This window comes from Buteo buteo, chromosome 8, assembly GCF_964188355.1.
Source record: "Buteo buteo chromosome 8, bButBut1.hap1.1, whole genome shotgun sequence".
Taxonomy (NCBI): domain Eukaryota; kingdom Metazoa; phylum Chordata; class Aves; order Accipitriformes; family Accipitridae; genus Buteo; species Buteo buteo.
Window position 1 is genome coordinate 35,956,541 of NC_134178.1, and position 25,889 is coordinate 35,982,429.

Consider the following 25,889-nt stretch of genomic DNA (forward strand, 5'->3'; position numbering starts at 1 on the left):
ATGATTAAGATGTCTTACATTTGCTGGTCTGGCATCTAGAAAGCTTTAATTTGAACAAAAATTTTGCCAAGCTGAATTTTCAAGGAGGTAAAATTCACAGTTTCTGACTAACATTGTGACAACTATTTTTTTACCTTCTGCTCAATTACTCTTTTAGGTTTTTTGTCTTTTTTTAGATGCCTCTGTTTGCCATAAAATTTTCTCCAGAGCTTCATTTTGTGAACAGGCGTTCTATTAAATATATCATTGGATTCAATGAGATATACTTGCAATTTGAGTAGAGTTTTTCTGCCTTCTCTGTAGTTCTAAACTGTATCTATTGTGGTGTTTTAAATACCAATCATGGCTGACTTGGTGGTTCAAGCCAATATTTAACCAGCAGGTATTCCTTGTCTGTGGCTGAGGCAGGTGGGGAGTCCCCCGGTGTAACACTGAAGCTGAATTATCTTTAGCCCTACAGCACTCTTCTTCAGAACAAAGGCTAATCTGTTTTATTAAAGAAACATAGCAGGTATAGAGACTCTTAGAGTGGATATTTGACCAGAGACAGAGACAAACTTTAGAACTTTGAAATTATTCTTAAACAGACTGTGTGTTTGCATGTATTTTGAAGGGAGAAAAGGATGTGACTTGATCAACCAAAAGTTGTATTTCAATAATCTTTAATGCTTTCAGTTCAACTTCCACCACTCACACATGCTTTTCACTTTTATGTTGCCAATGTCTTAATCAGTTTTTACTTTAGGACTGGAAAATTGGACATATGTACTTTAGGTATAAGTTAAAAAACATGCACAGACATTGGAAATATGGTCTCTTTCCTACAAAAGTTTCATTTTGATGAAGTCTATCTATCACAAACTTCCTGACCATCTCTACTTCCCCCTCTTTTCCACATGCATTTAGCTAGACCCAAATGCATTCCTGAGACAAGGGATTTTCCTTGCTGCTTCTTTGAATTTAATGTTGATGTCATTCAGCAAAATAAACTCCAACAGAGGAGCAGAAACTGTAGAGTGAGATTGGAAATTTCTTTAGTTGGTCAGATGTGAAAGCAGTGTCTCTCTCTGACTCAGGGGAGCATTTTGCAGAAGTGACTTGAATGTGCTAGTTTATTCTGAATTTAATAAAGCACCTAGCCAAGCATTACACACTGTGCAAAAACAGTCCAAACATTACCAGACTAACCATCTTGAATGCAAAAGAAGAGACTGAGCTAGACCGTAAAGTACAGCTGCCCATATGCAGATTTAGCAAAGTGGTACCTTCTCTACTCCCATCACAGCAACATTAGCCCTGGGAAAAGCCATTCCTTTACTGAAAACATATCAGCACTGCATAAAATCAGCCTGAAAAAATATGCCCTTTTCAGAATAAAGCCTGCTATTATAAATTAATTTTTAATAGGGCCCTCATTTTTTCAAGCAAACCAGATCAAGCTTTTGCCCTTTTATTATAGCAGTAACTCCAATTATGAGAGCTGTAATTAAAGGCATTTCAGTGGCTCAAATAGTGCTCATGTAGTAGATTATCTAGACCTTTTACTAATGGAGTGGGAGCAAAATAACTTCCTAAGGTATTTCTCCTCTCATCTCCCTTCCAACATGAACCGACTTTGCTCTCAATCAAAGTGGTGCTTGTGGTGTTTATAAAAGGTTTATTATCATGTATGCCCACGCATGCCAGAATGGCAAGGTCAGTATCCACCTTCAGGTGAGGAGAGGAAACAACAGGTGAGTTCTGACGATGTGAGGTCTTGCCTTTCAAAGCACTTGTACAGTTTCACCATTGATCGAATTGGAGTTGGTGCAAAAGTCTGAAGCAGTGAAAGTTGCTCGTGAAGGTACCTCTTATTAGAGAAATAGAGAACCCTGTAACAGCCTGCAGAGATGAGGCTGGGTGGGCTTGATATCGTGCCTGGAAAAACTTGACAAACGGTAGAATTATTACATTATTTCATTGCTAGGCCAGGATTTGCACATGATGGAGGAAAAGCTTCTATTTCCTATCTGGGTTTGTGGCCTGATTGTTGCTGATTACTGGTTATTTTTTTAAATAAAATTCTTTGCTTATTTCTTTGGATTCTCCTGTTCAATTTCTCAATTAACTTTGATTCAAAATCTGGTTCTAACAGACAAAGGGTTTTCCTACTACATTCTCTTTCTTCAGATGTAGCCTTCAAGTACTACTATATGACTGTTCAGACCATCTTTTCATGAAGACCAAGTTGTGTTGTGTTATCTTAGGCTTTCTTATCCAATTCTCTCCCAAAATCATGCTGATGTCTTGCATGTTCTCTTCTTGGCTTGTAAGAAACTGTCATACTTTCAGAGGGGAATCACCAGAAAAGTGTCTCAGCAAACAATGCTGCCAACTCAGTAGCTGATGTGCTTGACAAATATTTCTGCAGTTACCAAAACTGACAAGAATTGTGCAAGTCCTAAAGCAGCAGGCAAATAATTTCAGGAAAGCTTGAGCAATTCTGTTTCACTGTTTAAAGATTTGCTTCTGTCATGATTTAGAAGGTAATTTTATTTTCCCTGCAGTGGTAGTAAAAGCGAAATCTTTGCCACGGAAATGCCTCTCAGCTCTCAGGTCTTGGAGTATGCAACACTAGAAGTGGAAGGTCGAGAATTCCTCAGATAAAGGTGCCTGTGTAGGTACATGTCTGTGTAGGTGGCTTGTCAGGTTCGCTTAGCAGCCAATACTCTTTAAAGATTGATCTTTCACTAATTCAGAGTGATGCTTTAAAAAATTAAGAAGCCTCTTCCAGCTATTTAGTAGATTGGCTACGATACAGTTAATGGGAAAAATATTTGGCACTTTAAGAGCCTTCAAAGACTCAAGAGAGAAATGGGTTTAATTCTTCCCAAGCCATATTGATTCTTACATCACACTCAGTTTGGATTGATCTATTTGGAATGAAGGTTTGGCACTAAAGACAATTTAAAAATGTCAGAGAACCACTGAAAAAAAGAGCGAGAAAACGCACATAGAGAAAACTGTCATCATTATTGAAAAACATTGCCTTTCTTTTTTGTACTGACTAGGGTTTGTTTGGTTTTTTTATAAACTGGTTATCTGTATGTGTTTGGAAAAGCATGTCGCATGAGCCTGCTAGAATTGCTGAGCAGCAGTGGGGAAAGATTCCCAGTTACCACCACCAAGAGAGGATTTTGTGGCAGCTGCTGAAAGATCACTTTCATCCAGATGCAGAGAAAGTGACTTACTCCCTTTATTAGAGAAATAAACCTTCAATATGTTCCGCTCACCACCTACTGCAATCTGACAGGGCTGGAATGGAGCACTCCGCTAGAGAGGGCTACAGTAGTTTCTTTTTAAAGGTTGTCTCTTTGGCAACATTGGGTTTACGCTGCCAAGTTACTGGGATTGCAGGCTGTGGTGGCTGCCTTGATGTTTCTCTGTGACTCTTTAGAACAAAGGGATTAGTTTTAGTCATTTGCAAAGGCTTTTCTTCTTCCCTTCTTTTCTTTCCCAACACACACGAGCTCGCGTGTGATGGTTTTTCACATGCCTACCTAAATAGAGCTGATTGCTATTAACCTCCTGACATTTCTGAAATGATCATCAAATCTTGGCATGTATCTGCTTGCAAGAGTAACTAAGTGTGACTTTGGCCTTTCTCCTGAGGAGACGTGTCTTCTGACTGCTGTGAATTAGGAGTGGGATACACACCACATAAGGATTAGAAGAGAAATTCCTTCATGCAGCAGTGCCTGAAGAACAGTGCAAGTGAAACAGGTAGCAAATGCAAACAACCTGTGAAGAATGCAGAGCAAGGAGAGAATCAAGGGTAATTTCACCAGGGGGTTGTAGATGGGTCTAGAAGGGCATTTGCAGCCTTCTTGCATAACTATTTGAAATGCAAAAATCAAGGGCGGGGGAGAAGAAAACAAAAGAAAAGGGGGTAGGAGAGAAGCCAGGAGCAGGGTCTGGGACATGCAACAGTTGCTTCAGGTGCATACATCAAACAGAAGGCATATCCAGAGCATCTGCAGCTGGACGGAGGAAATGGAGAAGGTTGATGTGCAAATGTGCAGACTGAAGGAGTTGATGTTCATCTCGAACTTCAAAGGGCCATTTTAGACCACAGAGCACTGCCGTCAGCATTGGGCTCAGGTGATTTGTGCGCTGATTATGAAAAGTTCCTAACTGAAAAAATAGTAAGTCGAATGCACAAGCTCTTTGTGTTTTAAACAAATCAACAATGCGTCGGCATACATCTCTGCCAAAAAAAATCGCCTGGAGACGCATCACTGGTCTGTTTTGGAAAGGTGGGTACAAGTAACAGCAGAGTAGCTGTTCTGTAGCGCAGCCTCCTCTTGTCGTGACTTCAGTCTGAGCTTGCAGCAGTTTTTTCCAGAAGAGCTGCTGCTGCCCAACAGACCCCGGTGGTGGTATTTAATCATTTGGCTATGCAATTGTTTACATCAGAATACAGGATTAGGAAAATAAACTGATGAAAGGTGGAGGAAAAAACAAGTCTTCATTTTACAGTCTGTCAAGACTCCCTGGTTCCTCTTCTTTGCTCAGACCGTATGGTAACGAGATTATTTTATTATCCCAGTGCAACTGTTGAAAATGGGAAGGGCTGGAAAAACTACCTTTGTGTTTCTGGAAAGGGAGATGGGATTTTTTCATTAACAAGTCCATCTTTTTACTAGTATTGTATTTTTCCTGTCAGAACAATCAGACGTGCTTCTAAACCCAAATTTCCTTAAAGGAAAACCCTCCCCAGAAAATTACAAGGGTGATCTTTATGTCTATTCATTAAAATTTATTATTTTCATTTCGCTTTCAGCAGTTGAGGAGACTGGAAAATTGGAGCCGGTCCCCTCCGGCAGAGCGCAGCAGTGTGTGCGCTCCCTCTAGTGAGCTCTGCCCGAGGAGAGACATCGTGCCTTTGGGCAGCTCCCACTGCTTCATCCCAAGGATTTTCTTTCCACAGGTGAAATTCATGCCAATTCCACTCTGTGCAGTCTGGGGAGCCTGGCAGGCTCCCGGCAGCGGTTATAGCGACTGCGTCGCTGCTGGAGTAGGGGGCCGCGAAGGGGTCTTCTACCTCTGGCACTGGTTTGCTGGGCAGGTCACCTGTGCTCTGACTTTTCCACGCTTGTACGCAGCGTTTCTGAAAATCCTTTTCAGTTTAGTTAGACAGCTCTTTCAACCTTCTTTCAACGAACAGCAAGTTTGAAATAAGCAGGAGCAGAGCACTCACTGACTTCCTACCTACGAGGCACCTTAAGATGCTCAGGTAGAAGGAACTCTTGGTGGAAAATGCTCCCCAGGAAGAAACTAGTAAATGGTGGAGAGCACTGCCAGTGCAGTGCAACTGCGGTCTCATGGCAGATTGCTCACGGGTAACCTACAGCTCTACCCATTTGATCATACTATAGTAACGTTTGCTTAATATATTAATATTGAAGGGGGAGGAAATAGAGAATAGAATGCAAAACCTAGTTTTTACTCTGTATTTCTGTATTTGAGTGCTGTAGAGGTAAGCATATCATCTTAAGGAGAGCCTAGGATATAAATATCACGTACCATGTAAGAATTCACATGAGCAGTAATAAAAAACCTGCATGCTATATTTCAGACATAGTTCTCTCTCATCATGGTAAGTAGGAAGGGTACAAATCAGAAGAAGGGGAAATAAATGTTAGTTTTGTCCCAGTTTATCCTCCAGCCTTAAAAAAAATCAAATGTAAAAGCAGAGGATCAAATTATTTAAGAGCTGTGTGCAATTATTCACAGGGCTATCAATAACAGGTTCTAGGTTCGCAAGGGAAGGGTAAGGATTCTGCAGAAATTATTTCTTTCCCCACTTGGACAGAAAGGTACCTTCTGGTTGTTCTCATAGCAAACGTCAGTCTTGAATAGGATAACATGAGAAGTGCTGGCATAAGAGGGAAAGGAGTGAAATATTTGTTTGGAATGTCTTACGAGAGCCCCTGGGAAGTCTGGATTTGGATAATCAAATTATGAGTTAAGTCAGGGAAGCAGAACATGACTTTTATTTAAAACATATCAGTGTCAAAGCTGTTCCATAACACACACGAATCATTAAACCCCCAATGCATCTTGAGCTCTGAGCTCGAGGCAAACCAATAGATTGCACTGCCTTCCCTTTTGGCTTCTGAGAAGGGCAAAAATTATGTAGCCTGCACGGGAAACAACAGTCTTGGCAGCTCTGCATCAGCCTACTCAACTTCCATTCCAACTGTGGTGAATAGGAAAGATGTTGACCTCTAGGCATAAATTGTCTATTCATCATGATGCAATAGAAATATCTGAAGGTGTGCTAACATGCAACTTTTAGCTACTTAAAGAAAAAAAAAACCACATGAATTTTCATGCATCTCCATGTCTTTAACATAGAACTTTTGAACCAGTTTGCGATTTGCCTAAATATATATATATTTGTATCCCTATTTAAAGTCTATAGAGCACTTTGGTTATGGGCATGTTTCCAAATCTTGTTACTGGAGATCAGACAGAACCTTAATTAGTTTTGGATATTGGAGATTATGAAACTGTTGTGATCACTGGAGTGATTTTACGTTAAGAGAAAAATACGTGTCAAGTTCAATTAGTGATCAACACCCACTGTTTCTTTATGCAAATTCTGCTGCCATGTATGGCTTTATACGAAATCAAGCATTTAGCAAACCTTCAAGTCTGCACTATCCTTAGTCAGAAATCATTTTCAAACCAGGAAAGTTTAAAAAGAAAACGAAAAAACTCACTAGGCAAAACTTTTCCCGATTTCAGTAGACATCTCATTCATGTACTAGGGAACTTGACTCCTATAATATTTTTTTTTCCCACCCCAGTTTCACTGGCATGAAGTTTCACAAAACAAGGTTGAAACTCATTAAGTGTTCCTCTCAGAAATCTCTACTAAAAGGCAAAAGATATGTGTGAATGGAATTAGAGTATAAAGACTTCATGATTCCGACGGCTGACAGTACTGCAATAAAAGCAACTAGGCTTATCCATGGAAACTAAATGTTCTTCAGAAGAACTCCCTCCTTCCCCACCCCCTTTTGGCCATACAAGGACTAATTGTGGTGTCAGCTGCCGCGGGAATGCGAGGCATGTATCTGGTGTATCAAAAGAATAGCAACTGCTGTCAGCAGCATTCCTGTTCTCCAGCTACGATTGATGGCACAGGGAGCAGTTTACACAATCTTTGTCCTGCTTTTATGAGGCGGGGGGGGGAGAAGCATTTTACATTTGTTTTCTTAGAAACTTTCTTGCAAATACGTATATATACATATATATCTATATATATGGCAAGTACACTTACTTTTTTGAAGAAATATAGTATTAGTGTTTGCCCACTGCTGGCTACATTCTCTAAGCATCCTAGAAACCACAGATATTTGGGGTTGCAGCTGTGCTATTTCCTTTTTACTAAGTGTAGTTAGACTTTTCTTCTCAGTAATGATGTGAAAGTTCTGGTCCACTAAATGGAAGACAACTACTGTGTTTGGAATAGGTATATTTTCTCTGCAGCCTTAGCTGAAATGCTACTCTTTGAAGTGTAGTAAGCTAGGCGTTAGCCCAATATTTTATCTCAATTCTTGTATCAAAGCTTGCAGTAACTTGTAAGAGAGTTGCATGTGTGAAGTGACTAAAATTGGGCCCTAAAGCTTTAACCCAGCTGCAAATCAAGACAGTAGTATAAATTGACTTCTGGAGTTCAGGTGCTCTATTTAGAGCATCTATTAAGTAGAAAAGAAAATTTCCCACTGTGGAATATAGAGCTCCTGTTATCTGCCCCTGTGTTTCACAAAAGGTACACACAAATTGAAATGAGACAAAGTTAGTGATTACTGTTAGGCATGAAGAACTGAGTCCCTGCTATTCTATGTGGTTCATTTTGACAAGATGTGATTTAAAATAAAATGAAATATGTAATTTTTCTTATTCAGGATGTTCACAAAGCTGAATTTTAGTGCCTTGTGTTGATAGCTCAACATGAAAGAGCATTCTTGTTACCTTTCCAGCAGGCTAAATCTGGTTCAAGAAGACAGGGGAAGCAACCAAATAATTAATTTTTATGAAGCTGTGATATTAATTTTTATGAAGATTTTTTAACTGCCAAGTCTTATTCAACTATGCTGTACAAGTGAATGTACTCAGAGCTGTAGATGAGACAACTGAGTGCAAATATAAATCCTCACAGAAGATCTTGTAAGAACATACCTTTTTATTTTTCTTTCCCCTTCACTGACTTAGCTGACTGAAGATATCTGTTCCTACAAGTAACTCAAGAACCCCAACAGTCCTTCAGACAATTGAATTGCTAAGGATTTGAAGTTAAATAGTTTAGACTTTAATTTTGCTTGCATATATGTATATGCATATATGCAACATGTGATGAAGTTCATTTTGAGGAGGCGGTTCCATGGTAGACAAGATTCCAGGGTCTTGTCCTACCTCTGCAGGAGCTTGTCTGCATTTCCTCTGTTTGAGGGAGAAAAATATTTGTGTGGTGATGGCATAGTAATTTTTACAGAGAAGTATGTTGACAATATTTGTAAAATACTGATGTCTTAGACAAAAGTTGCTCTGCCAATTTTAAAATGGCAGCCCTGGGATTCCGCATCTCAAATTTCAAAAGGTGACCATTCAGTCGCATAGGAATGGAATTAATGTCCAGCTAAACTGGTACATGTTTTTTCTATCCAATGACTTTTTCAGTAGTCATTCTAAGTTCATAGTGGTATAAATCAGAATAGCACTCTTTCTTTCTCTAAGATGGACCTGCTTTTTCACAAGTTGCTATCTGAGCTGAAGATACACACACAAGCACATGCACATTCACATTCATATGTCATCTGGAGACAGAGGTCTTACTGTAAAAAAAAAACAAACCAAACCCAGAACATAAAAACAACAGCAACAACAAAAAACAACCAGAATTGTAAAGCCGTGTTCCATTTAAAATAGTCTATAAGATTGTTTCTTAGATGACAGGTGTAGGTTACATTCATAGCAGTCAAGAAACAAAGCATTCTGACCATTAAGCTTTGCGTAACTGTTGGCACCATCCTGGGGCTACTTAACGAAATTTAAAATAGTAACAGTTGACTCATTTTATCACTTTAATGAGAAAAAAGCATCAGCAATTTGAGAGCCTAGTAAAAATCTTGAAAGAAATAATTAAATGTAGAGATAAAATTAAGTATGCTTTAAGGACTGCTACAATATCTTGTATTCCATAACCATTATGGTTTTTAGCACAGGTTTTCAATTTCTGGAAAACAGATACAGTCTTTATAACCTACCCATAACCTTGAATAGGATGTTTAGAAAAGGTTATTGAGATTGAGAAGCATATTATTTCTTTGTCAATTATATTATTTAAGATATGTGGTATGAATTATTTGATCCTGACATAACAATATATAGACAGAGATATTTTCATTAGTCTCCAATTTGGAATGCAGCATGAGGAAAAACATTCTCAAGTCTTAATTTTCCCAGGTTTGTGTCAAAATACTGAGGTATGACTGCAAAAAATTATTTTTATGTTTTTTAAATTTCTTGGTGTAGATAATAATAGTAAAAATTAAATGTGTAAATCTAAGTTAATTTTTAAAATAGATTTCCTTGTCCAGGGCAACAGTGAAATAATGTCTGAAACACTGTGTGCAGGGCTGGTCATCCACGCCTAAGAAAGCTGAGCTCTAGTTAGAGCAGGAGAGGAGAGACTTTTGGAAAAAGTTTGATGAAAAGCTATTCTCCTTTTGAAAGAAAAATTAAAAAGGTTGGCTCATTCATCTAGCAAAATGATGGCTGCAGGAAGATAAGGTATTGCCAAGAATACATGGAGCAGAGCGGGAGAAGAGCCATTTAACCCAAAGGACAGTGTTGTTATGAGGATAAATTGGAATAAATTGGCCATGAATAAATTTGGGATGAAAATTAAGCAAATTTCTAGCAAGTTGTAGAGCAGTGGGGTCACAAATCTTTGACCTTAACTTCATCAGTGCAGCAGGGAATTTTGATGAGGCTGCGTGAAATGAAAAGAGCCAGGGACTCCTTTACTCCTGTCCTCCGGTAAACAGGATGAAAACCATCTGGGGATTTATTCTGGATTCAAGGATTCCTAATTCACTTCACTTTCACTACTTTAAATTGGTTTACGGCCATTTGACTTCTGAAAGAGGCTCTCTAAGTGGGAGATTTAGTGCAGTGAAGCCAAGTCACATCACTCTTGATGCTTTCGTTGTTGATCGTTCCTGGTTGCCTCATGTCAGCAGAGCTGGTGGTGTCTCTGAGAACTTGTCGGGAGCTCTTCTCTCATCCAGGCTGTTGCCCTAATAATTCAGTCATGCTGTCATCCTGTAACTATAATTGTTTCCTTTCTTTGTTGAGAAAACCTTAACCCAAATCTCATACTGAATTGCCCTGAACGTTAAATTGTAGTTTTGTTACAGTTTGAATGTATGTTATCTTCTAGGCTGTTTCTGGAACGGCTTCTGACTGCTTTAACACAGGTAGGCAAATGGTTTCTTGTGTTGATACATGTTTCTTTATGCTCCGCTATGACTGTGAGTTTTTGGTAAAGATGGCAAAGTCAGTTCAAGTATTTTCTGCCCTCTTCTATTTTAATACTTGGAAAAGCTTTTCCAAATTTTTATTTCTATTCAGCCTGCCCTCTCCACCCCCTTTTCCTTGATGGAGAGGAAAAGACTGCAATGGAAGAGGTTTTTCTGTTTTGTTTTTTACCCTGGTAACTTCAGCAGTCTCGCCAAGAGTGCAGCGCCTCAGACAGTCGGGCTGGTACAGTGAAGAAATCCTAAAGCTGGAGCTGGACCAAGCAGCGAGGGAACTTCTTGACCCAGATTTGCTGCCAGAGAAGTGTTTGTGTAACTATTTGGTTAACATGGTGTTTATACCCATGTCGTACAAGACTTATTAGATAGCTGACAGGTATTAAAGCGAGCTGCTTAAAAGGTTAGGGATTGGGCATGTTTCCCAAAACCAGAGATAGGGCTATTCCGGGAACTTGCTAGAAGGACAGACTCTACCTCTAATGGGTATATCCACCTATTAAAAAGTGTCTGTGTACATTTATGTGGGTTTGGGTTATTCCTGTAGCTCAGATGGAGGATCCCTAGGTACAGCTTAGCAATATCCAAGATTGATGAAATGGGTGTGACTGTAACTCCGTTAATTTTCACTGGCATTAACAGCCCTCTGGGAGTGACCCCAGAGCAGGACACTGCTGGCGTGCAAGGTGTCTGTCTTGTTCTGGTGTTTCTCATATGCTGGTGACAGGCTGGATAGGATGACTTAGATTTGGCTCTGAAAATTTAGAGAGAGGCTTTCAACAAGTTTGCACCCAATGTTATTGGAAGATCCCAGTGGAAGACAGACCCGAGCACAGTTTTAGATTACTTTCTCCATAGAGGAAGTCACAATCGATCAGGTTTCTTTTCACAGCTGTGCAGCTGTGATTAGGCAGTGCTTTTAGGCGGTTGGTACAGCAGGCCTTGAGCACAGCATCTGTAGATGTTTTCTTGTGTAGTACAGCTCCTGGGGTGGTGGTTTCATGGCAGCACATGCTGACCCACGTTAGTGCTGGTGTGGCTCTGCCCTGGGAGGGTGTAACACAGTCCTTGAAAGCCAGAGCATAATTCTGTCTTTGACAGCCAGCATGGCCACATGGTCTTCTCGTACAACTCCACTTCTTTCCTCTTCAGTCATACAAACTAGGTAAATACATAGAAGTAAGGACAGTTTATAGGAACCTGGCTTAAACCAGAGATAAAGGACTGAGAGAGACCACTCAGACCACGGAGCCTTGTCCCTACACTTGGAGGCAGGTGGACCTTAGATGCTTGGTGGGCTGTCACAAGCCCACGCTGGTGTGTGAGAGGAGAGCAAGATTTACAGTGTGCTTCAGCCATGTGCCACTTCAGCACAACAGGAAAGACTTCACTAGATGAAAATGCCTGGATGGTCCCCAGTAAGCGTGCCATGCATAAGACTATAAAGGAAGGCAAAAAGAGACAGCTAAAACTGTCTCTGCCAGTCTTGCTGTGGGAGCAGAAAACGTCCTTCATATTTTCAATGGAGAACATGTTACATAATTAAAATACTGAATAATTGGCAAATTTTGAAAAATACAATTTAGTGAGGAGTAATCAGTGAAGGAGGACACTCTTAGAGGGAGGCTGTGCAGAGGTCAACACTGAATTCACTACCATTTAACATATTCAGCAGTGAATGTTAAATTCTTGCTCCTAACATTTACAAGTGTATTGGAGAGGTGCTCTGCCAAAGACTGAAGAAGGGGCAGTCCTTCAGAGAGATCAGGAATACTAAGCAACTAGAGTCCATTTAAAGGACGTGCATTTTAATACGAGAAGAAACCAAATGATGTGTCTGGAAACATATAACAACATAGAACAGGGGGGAAAGGAAAGCAGGGGCTCTAAAAAAGAGATTAGAAGGGGCATTCAATCAGTGTGAGGGGCCCTACAATGGCAGGAAAGTTAGGGTGCACCTTGGACATATGGAAGCAGCAAGGTAGTTTTCTGAGTACAACTGTCAGAACCTGAAAATTGTTTCCATTTCATACTTTTTAAAAGGATACTGAAAAGTGTAGAGTATGAGGAAGAAAGTAATGCTAATTACTTAAGGGGAAGAGAAAAAGTTGTATAATGACACACTTGCAGATCAAGTTGTTCTTTATACTAGAGCAGACTGAGAAGTGACTTGATTAGTGTATAAATGCTCCATGGTAAGAACAAATGGACCTTAATTTAGCAGAGAAAAACACAACAAGAGCTAATAGCTGGAAACTCAATGCAACAAGCTCAAATTAAGTATTAGGCGGGCATTTTTTATTATTATATTTATTTAGCTGTTATTAACCACTGGGGAAGTGAACACAAATCAACAAAGGTAAGGATGGGACATCTTCAAATTAAAAGCAGCTGTATTTGGGGGTGATAGTCTTTAGCCAACTGTGAGCTAGTCTGCTTAATACGGGTGAAATAGAAATGCAGGCTACAGCCAAAGATTCTTTCTGTCGAAAAGTTTGTTTTAAGAATTGTGCTATATTTAAAATAATGTAAGCAGTGGGGAAATATTCTTTTACTTCTTTGGCAATGTTCTGAAACACATTACCTGCACCTCTTTTTCAAGTGCACAGCTACATCTAGTTACAAATTATTCTCATCTGAGTGTGTGTGTGTGTGGGGGGGTTCTTATTAATGTTAAGAGAACTGTTATCAGGCTTTCTTATGACCACATGTAGTACACTGACCACCCTCTGAGCCAAATTCTTCCTAGTTCAGTAGTGTATGGAAGAGGATCACAGTCCAACTCCTTTTGTGGCTGTATTTTACAAAGTAATGAAAGTAAATGTGGGAGATGCCAGAGAAAAAGAAAGGTATTAGGTTTTTTGTAACATATAAGAAAAGAAATCCAGAGAGACTCATTCCTCAGAATCTGAGATGCAGAATTGCTAAGGACTCCAGAGCTGCACAAAAGCTGTTTCGCGTCTCTGTTTCTTAAAAGTAGCATAAACGTCAGTTCTTCTATGTGAAAGTCAGGGGACTACAGGCTTAGTTACTCTGGGGTAACTGTCCAACTTTTGTGCCCAGAGGCAAAATTATCTGATAGTGGATAGGTAGAGTTACACCTGGTCTTAGGATGGGTAAAATTTAAAGCCTGGTTAATGAAATAAAGCTCAGTTACTCAGTCTTCTTGCTCTCCTTTAAGTGCTGTAGTCTGCAATACATTAATTATTTTTCTGTCTTTACATTAGCAGGCCCAGTTCTCCGTCATATCCATCACTTTGACTTGAACAGTCTTGGGTTTTTTGTTTTCCTCTGGTTCTAGCTACGGTTTAAGCATCTGTTTGGACAGCTTCAGATCTCCAGTAGTTAAACATCCTGTGACTTGTCTTCAGCTGTCACATTTCAGGTCCTTCCAAAAGACACACATCATGTGCTAGTTAAAACTTTTGTTTAGCTTGTTAAAGTGTAGCTTAATGGTATGCCAGATGCTCTCCAGTCAGAGAAATGCTTTGCTTGCACTCCCCCATCTGTGTGTGACTCTCTCCTTTTAAATCTGCTTTCTGCAGCAGACTTTCTGAGACAGATCAAATTCAGGCCCCGAAGAACTCGTGATTCAACATTCCCTTTTGTCCAGTTTACACAGCTTAATTGCCGCTTTGCACACTGCTCCCAGCCTCAGCCCAAAAGACATGCAGTAAGGCAAGTAATGTGGCACATCGGCGGGGCCACCGAGAACAGGTTGCTACGTCAAGATCCTCGGAGACACTTGGGAGCTTCGGGAAAGATGGATGAAATGCAGCTGCAAAGCACCCTCTTGCAACAGAGAGTCTTTTAGCTTTCAAGTACATGGATAGTATCAGCTGTCATAGATATTGATTTCACTGAACATTTCTTTGCCCTTGGCAAAATCGCCATTGTGGTACGCTAAATATGCTATTTGCGGAGCATCCTTTTCCTTCAGCCCCTAACCAACGCTTTCTCCATGTGCTTTCCCAATCAGAGAGAAAAATCTTGTCTTCGTAGATTGATCTACTTAAGGAAATGCAGTGCTGCTTCTTGCTTATTAAGATTCAGATCTCTTCTAGATTGCTGGCTTAAGCTCATCTCTTCTGTGTAAATTTCTGGGGGAGTGAGTGAGAAAAAGGAATGGGAGACAGAAAGGATATTTTAGGCAGCTGTTCAGCAACCTGTGAAATAATCTGAGGTCTTAACCCCACACATGTCCATGTCACATACTCCCCATCACTATTTATAACCTTTTTGGCTTTACAAGCAAAGAGGGCAGGAATGTGCATGGAGATGAAGCCAGCTATTTTCCCATGCCTAGACATCATACTCCAGTTGATGGGCAGAGATACTGGGAAAGAATGTTGTGAAAGCTGGGCATAGGGAGCTGGTGCTCTCAGGGCCCCACACTACACCTGATTTTTGAAGGGAAGGTGGAAAAAGGACTCTCAGGCTCCAGGTCGGTTACTGTAGAGCCTTTCACGAGAACTGTAACTGATTCTGAAAATTCTCCTTTTCAAAAGCCTTCAGAGAGACTTTTTTTTTTCATTATACACGACAATAAAATGAATGTAAAAAGAGTTCATATGTGGGATATTTCGCATTAAATTTTAAAGCTAAAGCAGTGCCAGGCTGTGTGTGAAAGTAATTTCATTAATTTTATTCAGTAGATGATTCTATCAGATACAGCTTTTATATCTGCACCAAGTTTAGTGAACTGTAAACGTAAGTGGTAAATTGGTGAGGTAGTACCTTTTAAATTATGAAAAAACGGACATTAGTTGTAATACCCGGTATGAATCTGCTTACTGTGGGTAGCTGCCATTTTCAACTAGGTGAGTCTTTAAGCTGAACAGTTGATTGCATTTTGTTCACATGGAAATTTGATCCATATTTCCCAATGCATTTAGCTATTTACAGGATGTATTGCTGATGGAAAATGTCATCACCTGTGTGACCTGAATCAGGAAGTATAACATCGGTAGGTTGGATATGTATTTATTTGATAGCTATTTCCTGTGTAATGCACCTTTGTTTTTTCTCTACATGGGCTGTCATTTAGAAACCCAGAGTCCACTGCCCACCCTGACAGAGTGCTGTTCCTTGAATTCTTTGGCCTATCTCTCAAAAGAAGGATGCTATTACTAAAAACAGGGCAGACACCTCAGTTACTCCAGACTCACAGAGTCTTTAAAAGGTGGAGGAGGACAGTTCGTCAGGGTGTAAATCCTGAGGATGCTATTCCAGGAGGACTGATACAGGCTGAACTCTGTAAGAAGGCCAGGTAAGACTTGTGTGGTGGTGTGCCAAGTCGTGTGCGTAGCCGTCCCATCTGCAGCTGTGGTATATTACAAGCAAGAGAAAAGCTCAGCAAGGAGGGTGGGAACAAAAAGGCACTCATCTCTAATAAAATGGCTTTTAAGCCCTCCTCTGACCCCCTCCTCAGATGAAGGTATGTGCATCAAGGAGAATTGTTGCTGAGTTTTGAATGATTCTGCATTAAATTTTACTTCCCTGTTTCTCGCGACTAGCTCCTAGTTACTTAAATGCTCTACAGAAAAGCGCACTATGGAAACCAGCTACATTAGGTGGTTTGTAACACAGGGCTTAGATAAAAATGGTGCTTGTTCCAGATTAGCCCATGTGAAAAAAAAGTTCCTCCTCTAGGTAAGAAGGATACCTTCCTCAATGGAAATGAAGTCCTTTTGTTCTCACGAGTTGTCTAAGTCTTGCTTGGAGAAGGCCGACTGTCCCCGAGTGATGGAGGGTGCCGCTGAAATCTTCCGTGACTGACGCTCCTGCCTCTCTGCCAGGATACAAGCCCACAGATTGCCATGATGCTGTTCTGGTGGGTGTTTTGCTGGGCTGGCTGGGGTCTGTGGAGCCGGGGTGGGGAGAGAAGTTGTGGACGAGAGAAGGGATCTGTCTGCTCACTTTCACAGAAGGTGGAAGCTGGAAAATCTTCCTTCTTGTGTCCTTTAGGTGTGGGACTTCCTCACAGGTGGCAGTTCCCTTCAAGAGCTCAGCTGGCTCTCCCAACCAGCAGCTGTGCTGTGCTACCACAAAACCAGCGCGCTTTACTGGTGGGCGCTTGATAGAGAGGTGGAAAGGAAAAGTGAGAAGAACTCGGTGCGTTTTGAGCACCCTGTCCTCCCCTCTCCTGGAAGAGAAAGGCCACGCAGTGATAATGTCCACGTGCTAGTGGAGCGGAAGCAAAGATAAAGCATGCAGGACAGATACTACTGTCACTGTCATTGCAGAAATCATGGTAATGCAGCACGTGGATGACCGTATGTGCAGCATTATCATTGTTCTGCTATACCATCCATTGTGTCTCTGTATTTCTCAAACTCTGGGAATATCCATATTAGCATTTTGGTTTGGGTCAGGAGTTCACTTTAAGGTGAATGACTTTATTAGGCCTGCCTACCAGGCTTTGCTTCTCCTTGCCAAGTGGTGTGACAGCACAGGAGCTGAATTCATGTTAGCTGAAACTTAACTGGAAGATGCAGTCCAGCAGCTAGTGGGTGGTAAGTCCACAGGAGCAAACTAGAGCAAATTAAAATCTCACCAAAACATGTATAATCTGAATTTTGAGTCCTTAGCGCTAGCCATTTCCCCTCTTTATGTCCTCTCCTACTGGGCTGCTCTATTTGTTGTTGTCAGGAGCATATATTAGAAATTAACTGTGTTTGCCCAGTTTTCCTCAGGGACCTGATTTATGATATACTGACCAGCTTTCTGTTGTTTCTAACTTGCTTTTTCCCTTCTCTTTGTCTTCCACTTACTACTGTGAAAAGGCCAGTCAGTGAAAATAATCGAGTGCTTCTCCACAGTTAATGTGATTTGCTCTGGCCTTGCAAAATCTGTGCATACTTTCTGACTTGATACACCTTGTATTTTATGCATCAGTGTGCAATGATCATTTGGTTATAACAATTAAGCTGGGGATCATCTCCATCAATCTTCGTAATAATCTTCTATTATATTTTAACAAATGAGATGAGAAATAAAACAGCCTTACTCTTGTATTAGCATGGTGCAGATGTCCTTTTAAAGTTCTAAATTGCACGATGCAGCCTAATAACTATTAACTGCCTACAAAGGCACGTTAAGGAACGAGAACGTAAAAGACAAACGCACTTGTTTCACCTGATAAGATTTTTGAAACAGGAGGAAAAAAGCCCTTATGTGAAGGTGTGGAAAATCAGTTTGTTGAAGTGTTATAATCTTTCCATAGAAGGATTGGGAAGGATGACTTAATTGAATCCTCTGTAGAGGCATATCTTAGTCCTTACCTACTCCGTTATAAAATTTACCATAGGAGTAAGAAATGGTTACAGCTCAGGCAATACAGATATAGCATGAACACAAGAGATAGGCTTCCTCTGAAGAGATGATAATGCTATAGACATTGTTCTCTAAATCCTGTCAAGCTGTCTTAAGAGTGGGTGGAATCAATAAAACATTCCTATCACAAGCAAAAGGCTCATTTGTATTACCAAACAAAATTAACCAAAACTAAAATTTCACGTTCTAATGGTCTTGATGTAGGTTCCTCATTCGTTTCCTCAGTTAGATATTTCCTGGATAACTTGTGATGTTCATTGGGGAACGACTAAAACATTTTACACATGATGTTAGAAGATTTTCTCCTGGTACTATCAGGGAGCATTAGGACTTTCTAGGCTTTGAAATGTGGAAGCTACTGATGCTCCATGATCTTGGAGATCCTATCTCTGGCAGTATAGTAATTATACTGTTGTCAAAATGCTGTGTCTGATGCTGAAGTGATGAAAAACAAGAATGCTTTCTTCAGTAAAAGCACGTATTCCTAGGTGATAAATTGCCTTTTGAAAAGAAATGCTTAGCAAACTCAGGAAAGTCGTCCATTACTCTGTGATCTTCAAGAAAGTGATTGATAAGTATTTTCAACTTCACTTCCCATTGCACCGCTTAATGAACTCACTTGCACTTGGTTGCTCCCCATTAAGTTTTGTGGTGCCCAATTAGGCTTTTGCTTTGCTTACATGGTTCCAAATATGTAGCCAAACTGAAGTCTTATGGAGAGCTAAACTTGGCCACTTGCCACTTTTAATTTCTCACTTACATTTTGTTTGAAGAAGTCAGTGTGTTTTCCCCACATCATGCAACAGTGAAAATAAGAAGTAGATGAAATTGCTTCCTCTTCACACTGAATAAGGAACTTGATTCTAATAGGGCATGTAAAACCAACTCAGAAGGCTTTTGGGAGGTTTGAGGATCATGGGGGTTTTAGTTAGAAGGAAAGCAAAGGTAGACACTTCCTTCTTCCTAACACATTACATCTCTGAAGGAAGTTCCATGAAGGTGATATTCAGGAGAGTTACTTAAAAGCGAGAAAAAGAGTGTACCAAGAAAAACTGGGTTTGAAGCTTTGCACCAGAGCTGTCAGGAGGACCTTTAGCGTCAAACCTGGGTTCTTGGGCAAATAGGGTAAGCCCCTGGCTGTTGCAAGAACTTCCAGAGCAAGTTGCGGGCGAGGTTTTGGTGGTAGCAGACGATGGGAAAATACAGAGAAAGGAGATAATCTAGGTAGAGTGACTCTGGGAAACTGATCTTCACTGTGCCCCTTGTTGGTGGGAGATGAGCCCGTTTCCCTAATGGTCCTTCACCCTGGCTTGAGGCTGCCTCATCACTGGACCAAAGGCAGTGCAAGTGAGGATCTAAGATCCCAGACAGATTATTGTGCTGGATTTATCTCCAGACTACAGGTGCTACTGTCCCTATCTCTCTACCCTGAGCCTCAACAAGTGGCAACAGGAACATGCTGTACCTCATGACCTGCTCATGGAAATGCCAGAGGACTGAGCTTGAGCTGCTGATGGGGACATCTGAAATCATGACTGTGAGCGCTGATCTGCTATAACTGAAAAGCAGACACGGGTCCTGAAGCATGAGGCAGGAGCAGGCTTAGCTACTGATGCAGCTGATTCCAAGAGGCTTCATTTGGGGGAGCCTCAAGTGTTTATTCATGACCAGAATAGGAGCAGTTTAGTAACAAACCTTTAAAAACATTTCTTGCCGCTTTTCCCGTTTCATTCCCTGAAAGGGTTCTACACTCACCTGCATGCATCTACTTTTAGAACGCTTTCTCCATTTAATGACTATGTTCCACTTCATTCAAAGATTAATAGCAGTACAATTATTAATTGCAAATTTATAACCTTTTGCTCAGGTGGGGAGAATGTAACTTCTCATAAACATTAGCTCCAGATGAAATGTCATGTTGAAGGTCTCAGCTGTGAAGCTGTGCTTTTAATTAATTTTCAGATTTTCCGTTCGTTCTGAGAGATATCACAGGAATTTGCAAACACTCATTTAATCTCCATGGGCTGAATCCTACTTTCATCCTCCCGGTGACTGCGGTGATGGTTTGTTTGCGTGATGACTGCATACTTGTGCCCATCGGCACAACAGTGTCAAAGGCTTTAGAAGATTCTAGGGGCCCTTTCTGCAAAATCTGAGGTCAGAGGGACCTGCCACCTAGCTGGAGGATTTGACTGCAAAGACTCCCAGCCTAAGAAGCTGCAATAAGGAATATGGTTTAGAAAAAAATGCCATCTAGAAAAGTCCATGTTAAGAGCGTCCTTCAGGCCATATAGCTAGCTATTCCAGTGTTTATCTTCCTGCTAGAAATTGCTATGGAATAAAAATCTGTCTACTGTCAGATCATTTTTGCACAGTGATCAACATTTTTTGAGTCGATCTTTGAGTCGATCAATAAATTGAGATGATATGAGTTTTTGAAGCCACATGTTGTAGGGTTTTCTTTTCCAGGCTCAGGATTTTCTTTTTCTTGGCAGTACTCCCATCTGTTGGAATTGTTCCAGTTTTCCATGATTTATTATAATAAAAATAATTTATGAATGTTAATGAATTGGAGAACCCTTCAGCTAAGCAATTTTAGGCTTTATGGGGGTGCGGGTAAGTTAACCAGACTTGTTGATTATTTATGCCTACATTTAATCTTGGCAGATGTGGTCTTTTTAAACTTTTTTGCAATGTTTCATATTATATAGAATAGATGCATTCTCATTTTATAATTCTCATTATAAAATGGAAATATCTACTGAACATTTTACCTTTTCTCTGGTGTTATTTATGATTTATGATTGAAATGTATTTAATCCTTGGTCAGGCACTTCTTGTTCTTATTAAAAATTCCATCTTATTGTCCTTAATTATTTTGCCTGTTGAGATTTCACTGAGTTTTTAAATTGCTATACATGTTGGTCACACCTCTTAACTATTTCTTCAGTTTTTCCTTTCTTTAAATATTCATTTTCTCTATATTCTTGTAAATAAGTCTCCTTTTCAGTAGGATTTTTTTTACTGGCAATGCTTCCCTGCCCCCAACCCCTATATAAAATGGTGGGGGTTGGAGGTTTCCAGTACTGTATGAGTCATTCCTAATTTATAGCTCTTGAAATTTTTTAGTAGTTCTGTTAGCAACTGTTCTAAGTTGAGGAAGAAATAGCTTTTTAAATTTTTCCCCAGGATATATACTATGGTTGATTTTGCATTCTGGGTACACAGTGTAGATGTATGCTGATTGTGATTTTCTTTCATGGGTGAAGACCAATTTTAGATAATGCTTACTTCTTTTCTGTCCATTAAGGTGAAATTCAGTTTTGAGTCATCTCATGTTAAACAAAACAGGTCCTTTTAGTAAGAAATTTGTCTGTTCTTTTCTTTTTTCTTTTTCTTTTTTCAAACTCAAAAATTGAATTCTAGCTTTTTGAGATGTGCAGCAAAAATCCTTCAGCTTAAAATCAGGCATGACTTGTTCATTCTGCACATTGCAACTTAAAGTTTAAGGAATAGTTTGTTTAGTTTTCTGGTGGGATTTTCTCATCTGGGATAAAGCTCACCCATCTCTTAATTTTAATCAGTTGCAACTTTAATCCTCAAACATTTTAAATTTATTAATATGATTCAAATTAAGAGATAAGTGCTAAGTATGGTGGGCCCCAGCTTGCAAAGTTGCATTGGAAAATGGAGATACCATGTGCCAACTCAGTAATAAGTATTGTTGGTTTATTTTTAAGTGTGTGGTCTCTGTAGAAGCAGAGCATCTTGATGATAATGGTTTCTCTGACATATTTATAAATTGTAATCAAGCTATGAAAAATGCAACAACGAAAGTCATGGTGCCTGGGACGTGGAAAGTCAGGCAGACTCCAGCTCAGTTCTCTCTCCACTGTAGCATGAGAAATCAGTATGTCAAGTCTTTCTGTAACCCCTAGACAGGCCTGAAAAATATTTCTTCTTACATATTCACAGATGAGACTCATCACAATTGGTATTATATTCCCCTAAAATTAAATACTGTAAAAAAGTAAGGGGAATGTGCTTGAAAATTAATGTATGCTTGTTGATATTCTGGTCATACACAGATGTTGCTAGAGAAAAGGTCCCTTTAGCCTGACCCTGGTCTGATATGGAGGTCTGTATCCCATAGATGCCTCCGTGGCACCAGTCTTGGCTGCCTTCAGCAGGCCACAGCTTTCTAAGCCTTGGTAGCAGGCAGAAGCTAAAGATAGCTTAGTACTTCTCTGTCTTTTTTTTGTGTGTAACTGTTTCCAGCCTAACCACTTCGCTTTGCCCAGAGTAACTTGCTTTACATTTTTAAGCATCTCAGAATGAAGCCTAACAGGCACAAGGGCCCCCTATTTTCTTCAAAACAATGGATTCAAATGAATTAGGGTTGCAAACAAACCCATCAGGGTGTCAGCAGTCCCAGATGAATGTGGGCATCCCAGAAGCTGGAATGTGTTTCCCTGACACGTTTCAAGAACCAGGGGAAGGCTCGACTCGTAGCGTGGCATGCCAAGGGGCAGCGGGGGGAGGTTGCACAGCTCATTCCCTGGCTCGCAACGGAGCATGGCAACTGCAAAAATAACCTCCTCATTGCAGTAGGGAGTTAAAAGCAATGAAGATGTTGTAACAGGTAAAAGACCAAGACCCTTCCCTCTTATCCTGTAGCATGTGTGAGACATTTATTTTAATCTTCCCATCATTCCAGCAACTTTTAGTTAATTCTAATCAGATTTTTTTCCTCCTATGCGAACATTGCTAGACCCTTTTGCTTATTGCCTGGCCTCAAGCCTACATACAAATATGTGTGTATATATATGTGAATACATTAAAAAAAAAATACAGACATGTATATATATGTGTATGCATACACATGTTAGAAAAACATGTTCCTTTGTGCTTAAAGTTACCGCACATGTAATGTTGTGGGTCTGACATGTTTTGGTAGCTGGACTGGTGCTGCTATATCTTTATCTTTCCCTTTTTTGAATGAAGTTAAAGAATTGCTTCTGGGACTAGACAGCCCTCTGTCCTTTACAGTCCCCAAACCAGCCCAGCCACCTTATCACCTCCCCAGATTTGTGTCAATTGTTCCTATGTGTTACATAAATGCTTATAAGCTGTGGCAAAAGCGCACACAAATTCTGCTTTCCTTCTTCTCATTGCAGTCAGATTCTCACAGCCTTCTGAGGTGTCAAGTATACACGAGGTCATTTTGCCCTGCGTAATGCCAGGTAAATGAACCAATTTTCATTTGTGCTTTAGGGAAGGGTGGCAGTATCTGTCCAAGATTTTTACACAGGGTGAAAGACAAGGTTGAAATAAAAGCACAGTATGGATATCCATTGGTTGTTCTCCCGGTCCTAGAAAAGTTCTTGGGGAGGGAAAATAGATTTAAAAGAGAGTGCTAGGATGTCTGCCTCTGAGAACAGATAATGATCTGTGTATGAAATCTGCTGCTCCTGGATCACAAACACAGCCCTTTGGATTACTTTTGGATGCAAATCATGCAGAAGTCAACACAAGAAGCTGAGTAACCATACAAAATACACTTATTAAAGAAGAGCTGTGTTCACTGACCTAGGAAAAAAAAGTTTTTAAAAAAGTTAGTCCTGTTATTTATCATCACTGTTTTGCTCTGCTGTTTTACTTTTCTCACTCAATTTGCTATTGCCCCTCTTTTCTGTTGCTGTAGATCAGAGCTCCCACCTGCCTTAACCTTGGGACTTCTGTGTGTAGATTGAAGCATCTTGTCTTTTTTTTGGTGCCTGGCTTGCTCTGTGGAAGAACAGAACTTAGCGCTTGTACTGAAGCTGGTGACTGGCAAGTCAGGCTCGGGAAGAAGCTCTTAGAAGCGGAGTCCTGACCTACCATTTAAAATATCAACCTATGATTGTGACCGTGAAAACAGCTGTGTAAATTCCTAGCTTCATCCCTGGGCAAACTGACATAGACTGGGGAGAAAAAGAGGGTCGAAGAGCTTAGGAGAAGCAAACCCCAAAGTTTTAGTGCGCTTACAGATGCAATCTGAGGTCCTATTCTTGCAGCCACAGTACTAGATAAGACCTTGATGATTGTTTTAGGTTTTATATTGCTCCCTGCTCTGGAAGCGCACAGTTCTTTTATTGAAGATGAATGATACTAGGAAGGGTTTTCTGAAAGGGCTAACAGCATCTGCTGATGTTAACTGAATCTCTCCCCTTTAGGACAGTGAGGTTGGGGGGTGGGTGTTAGCGATTGCAGCTTGACATTAAAACCCAGTCGTGTGCCTGTGCAATCACTTCAACCTCCAAGCTTGGTTTGGCAGAGGTTCCCGCTCTCCGTCTGTGCTAGGGGGGCAGTGAATCCCAGCAAGGGGGAAAGAAAAAATGCTGGACGTTGAAATCTGCTCAGCCACCCCATTTGCCCAGCCCTGCGTACTGGAGCCACTGGTGTGGGGGCGGTGGGCCCGCTTTCCAGAGCTGTTCCTCTCGTCTCCCCTGCACATGCTCTCCACAGTCACCCACCATCCAGGAGAAAGGAGAAGGAGGCGTTTTTCTTGTGAGAAAGTAGAGTAATGCGATACATTCAGCTGAGTCTGATCACTCACCGCAGAGGGAGTATATTTTTCTCAGAGCTGTCAGCAGAAAGCAAGAGTGTTACATTGGGTTTACAGGTAGTAGGCCTGTAGTCTCGGTTATCCAACGTTTTTGGTGGATTTGTGCCAAATTTGTGCATCTCAGTTCACATGGGCGCGACCAACCTTCCTATCTATGCTACCCTGTGATTTTGACTCTTGTTTTGCCTTAAAATTTGAGTTCGTTTTAGGCCATCGTGCGCAAGAAAGACGACAGCTGCGTCAGTGTCTGTCATTAAAGTCTGAGAAGTTGAATGGTTTGTTGATGTCAGCAGGGTTATTTTCTATTTTTCAACAGTGTGAAAGAAAAGTCAGATCAATTATGCATTTCACTCCTACATTACTAATGGATGGACAGACAAGGGTTTTTTTCAGCTGACATCTAGTGTTCTAAGTAAAGAGATTATTCCCCTCAGTTTGCTTCCTTCATGTAATGAATGATAAGTAGATGAATCAGTGAGGTAAAATGTGTGACAGATAACAAATGAGTTACAAACTTTGTTATTTTGAGTGGATGTCCTGACACGGGGAAGTAGGCACGTGCTGGTGTGCAGTGTTGCAGTCAGTTCTGATTGTACCTTGATATTTAAATAATTTGCACTTCCAACTGATTTCCTAGATGTTCCTAGGATTGTAGGATCTTTTTAGGACCTCAAAATCCTTGGATAACGCTTCTCAATGAGCTTTAAAACTAAATTTAACATATTTAATTTTTTAAGGAATAAGACTTTATTACAAATTCTAATATTCGTAGTTAACTCCTAAGCTCCCAAGCAGTGCTTTGGCTTGCAGGGAGCTGCTCTCAGGTGGCACAGAGGACAGGTGAGTGTCGTGCAAACCAGCCTCTCGGTCACTGACTGTAACATCAAGGCAACAGCAGAGGTGAGTGTTTCATTGGAAATTAATATTGTGCTTGTATTAATAAAGCACCTGGCCTTTTATTTACACCATGAGTGGTGGGGAGGAAAGGTAACAATTTTTTTTTTCCTTGTGTAGTCCATGAGCTCATGATGTTCTGTGATATGGATTCATAGTCACGGATTAGCAAAGCCCTATTTTTTTTGCCTGTTTTTAAATGGCACCTTCTCAAAGCACTAGCAGATGCATTCTGACGAGTGCTAGATCTTCTCTTCCATTTTCTTGTTCTCTTAAATTGTTCTCTGATAGGATGGTCAACAACTCTGGCAACTAGTCCCTCCATTGACTCTTTAGGGACATAAAAAATAATAATAAAAAGCATAGCAATATCATAAAAAATATAACTTTATATGCAGTATATCTTTTTTTTTACTAACCTGAAAAAGAATGTAATAACAGCTTATAATCACAGGAGGTAAATT

At 40.4% G+C, this 25,889-nt stretch overlaps 1 long non-coding RNA gene across 1 annotated transcript in view; it reads left to right on the forward strand.

The window, feature by feature from the left end:
* LOC142033771 (uncharacterized) overlaps nucleotides 1-20,793 on the forward strand; it is a 41,858-nt gene extending 21,065 nt beyond the window's left edge. Inside the window, exons 5-8 of the long non-coding RNA XR_012651328.1 lie at nucleotides 10,496-10,532; nucleotides 10,779-15,858; nucleotides 16,242-16,422; nucleotides 16,557-20,793. This is a non-coding gene — a long non-coding RNA (uncharacterized LOC142033771). The remainder of the gene's footprint in view (nucleotides 1-10,495; nucleotides 10,533-10,778; nucleotides 15,859-16,241; nucleotides 16,423-16,556) is intronic.
* The last annotated feature ends 5,096 nt before the right edge of the window (nucleotides 20,794-25,889 follow it).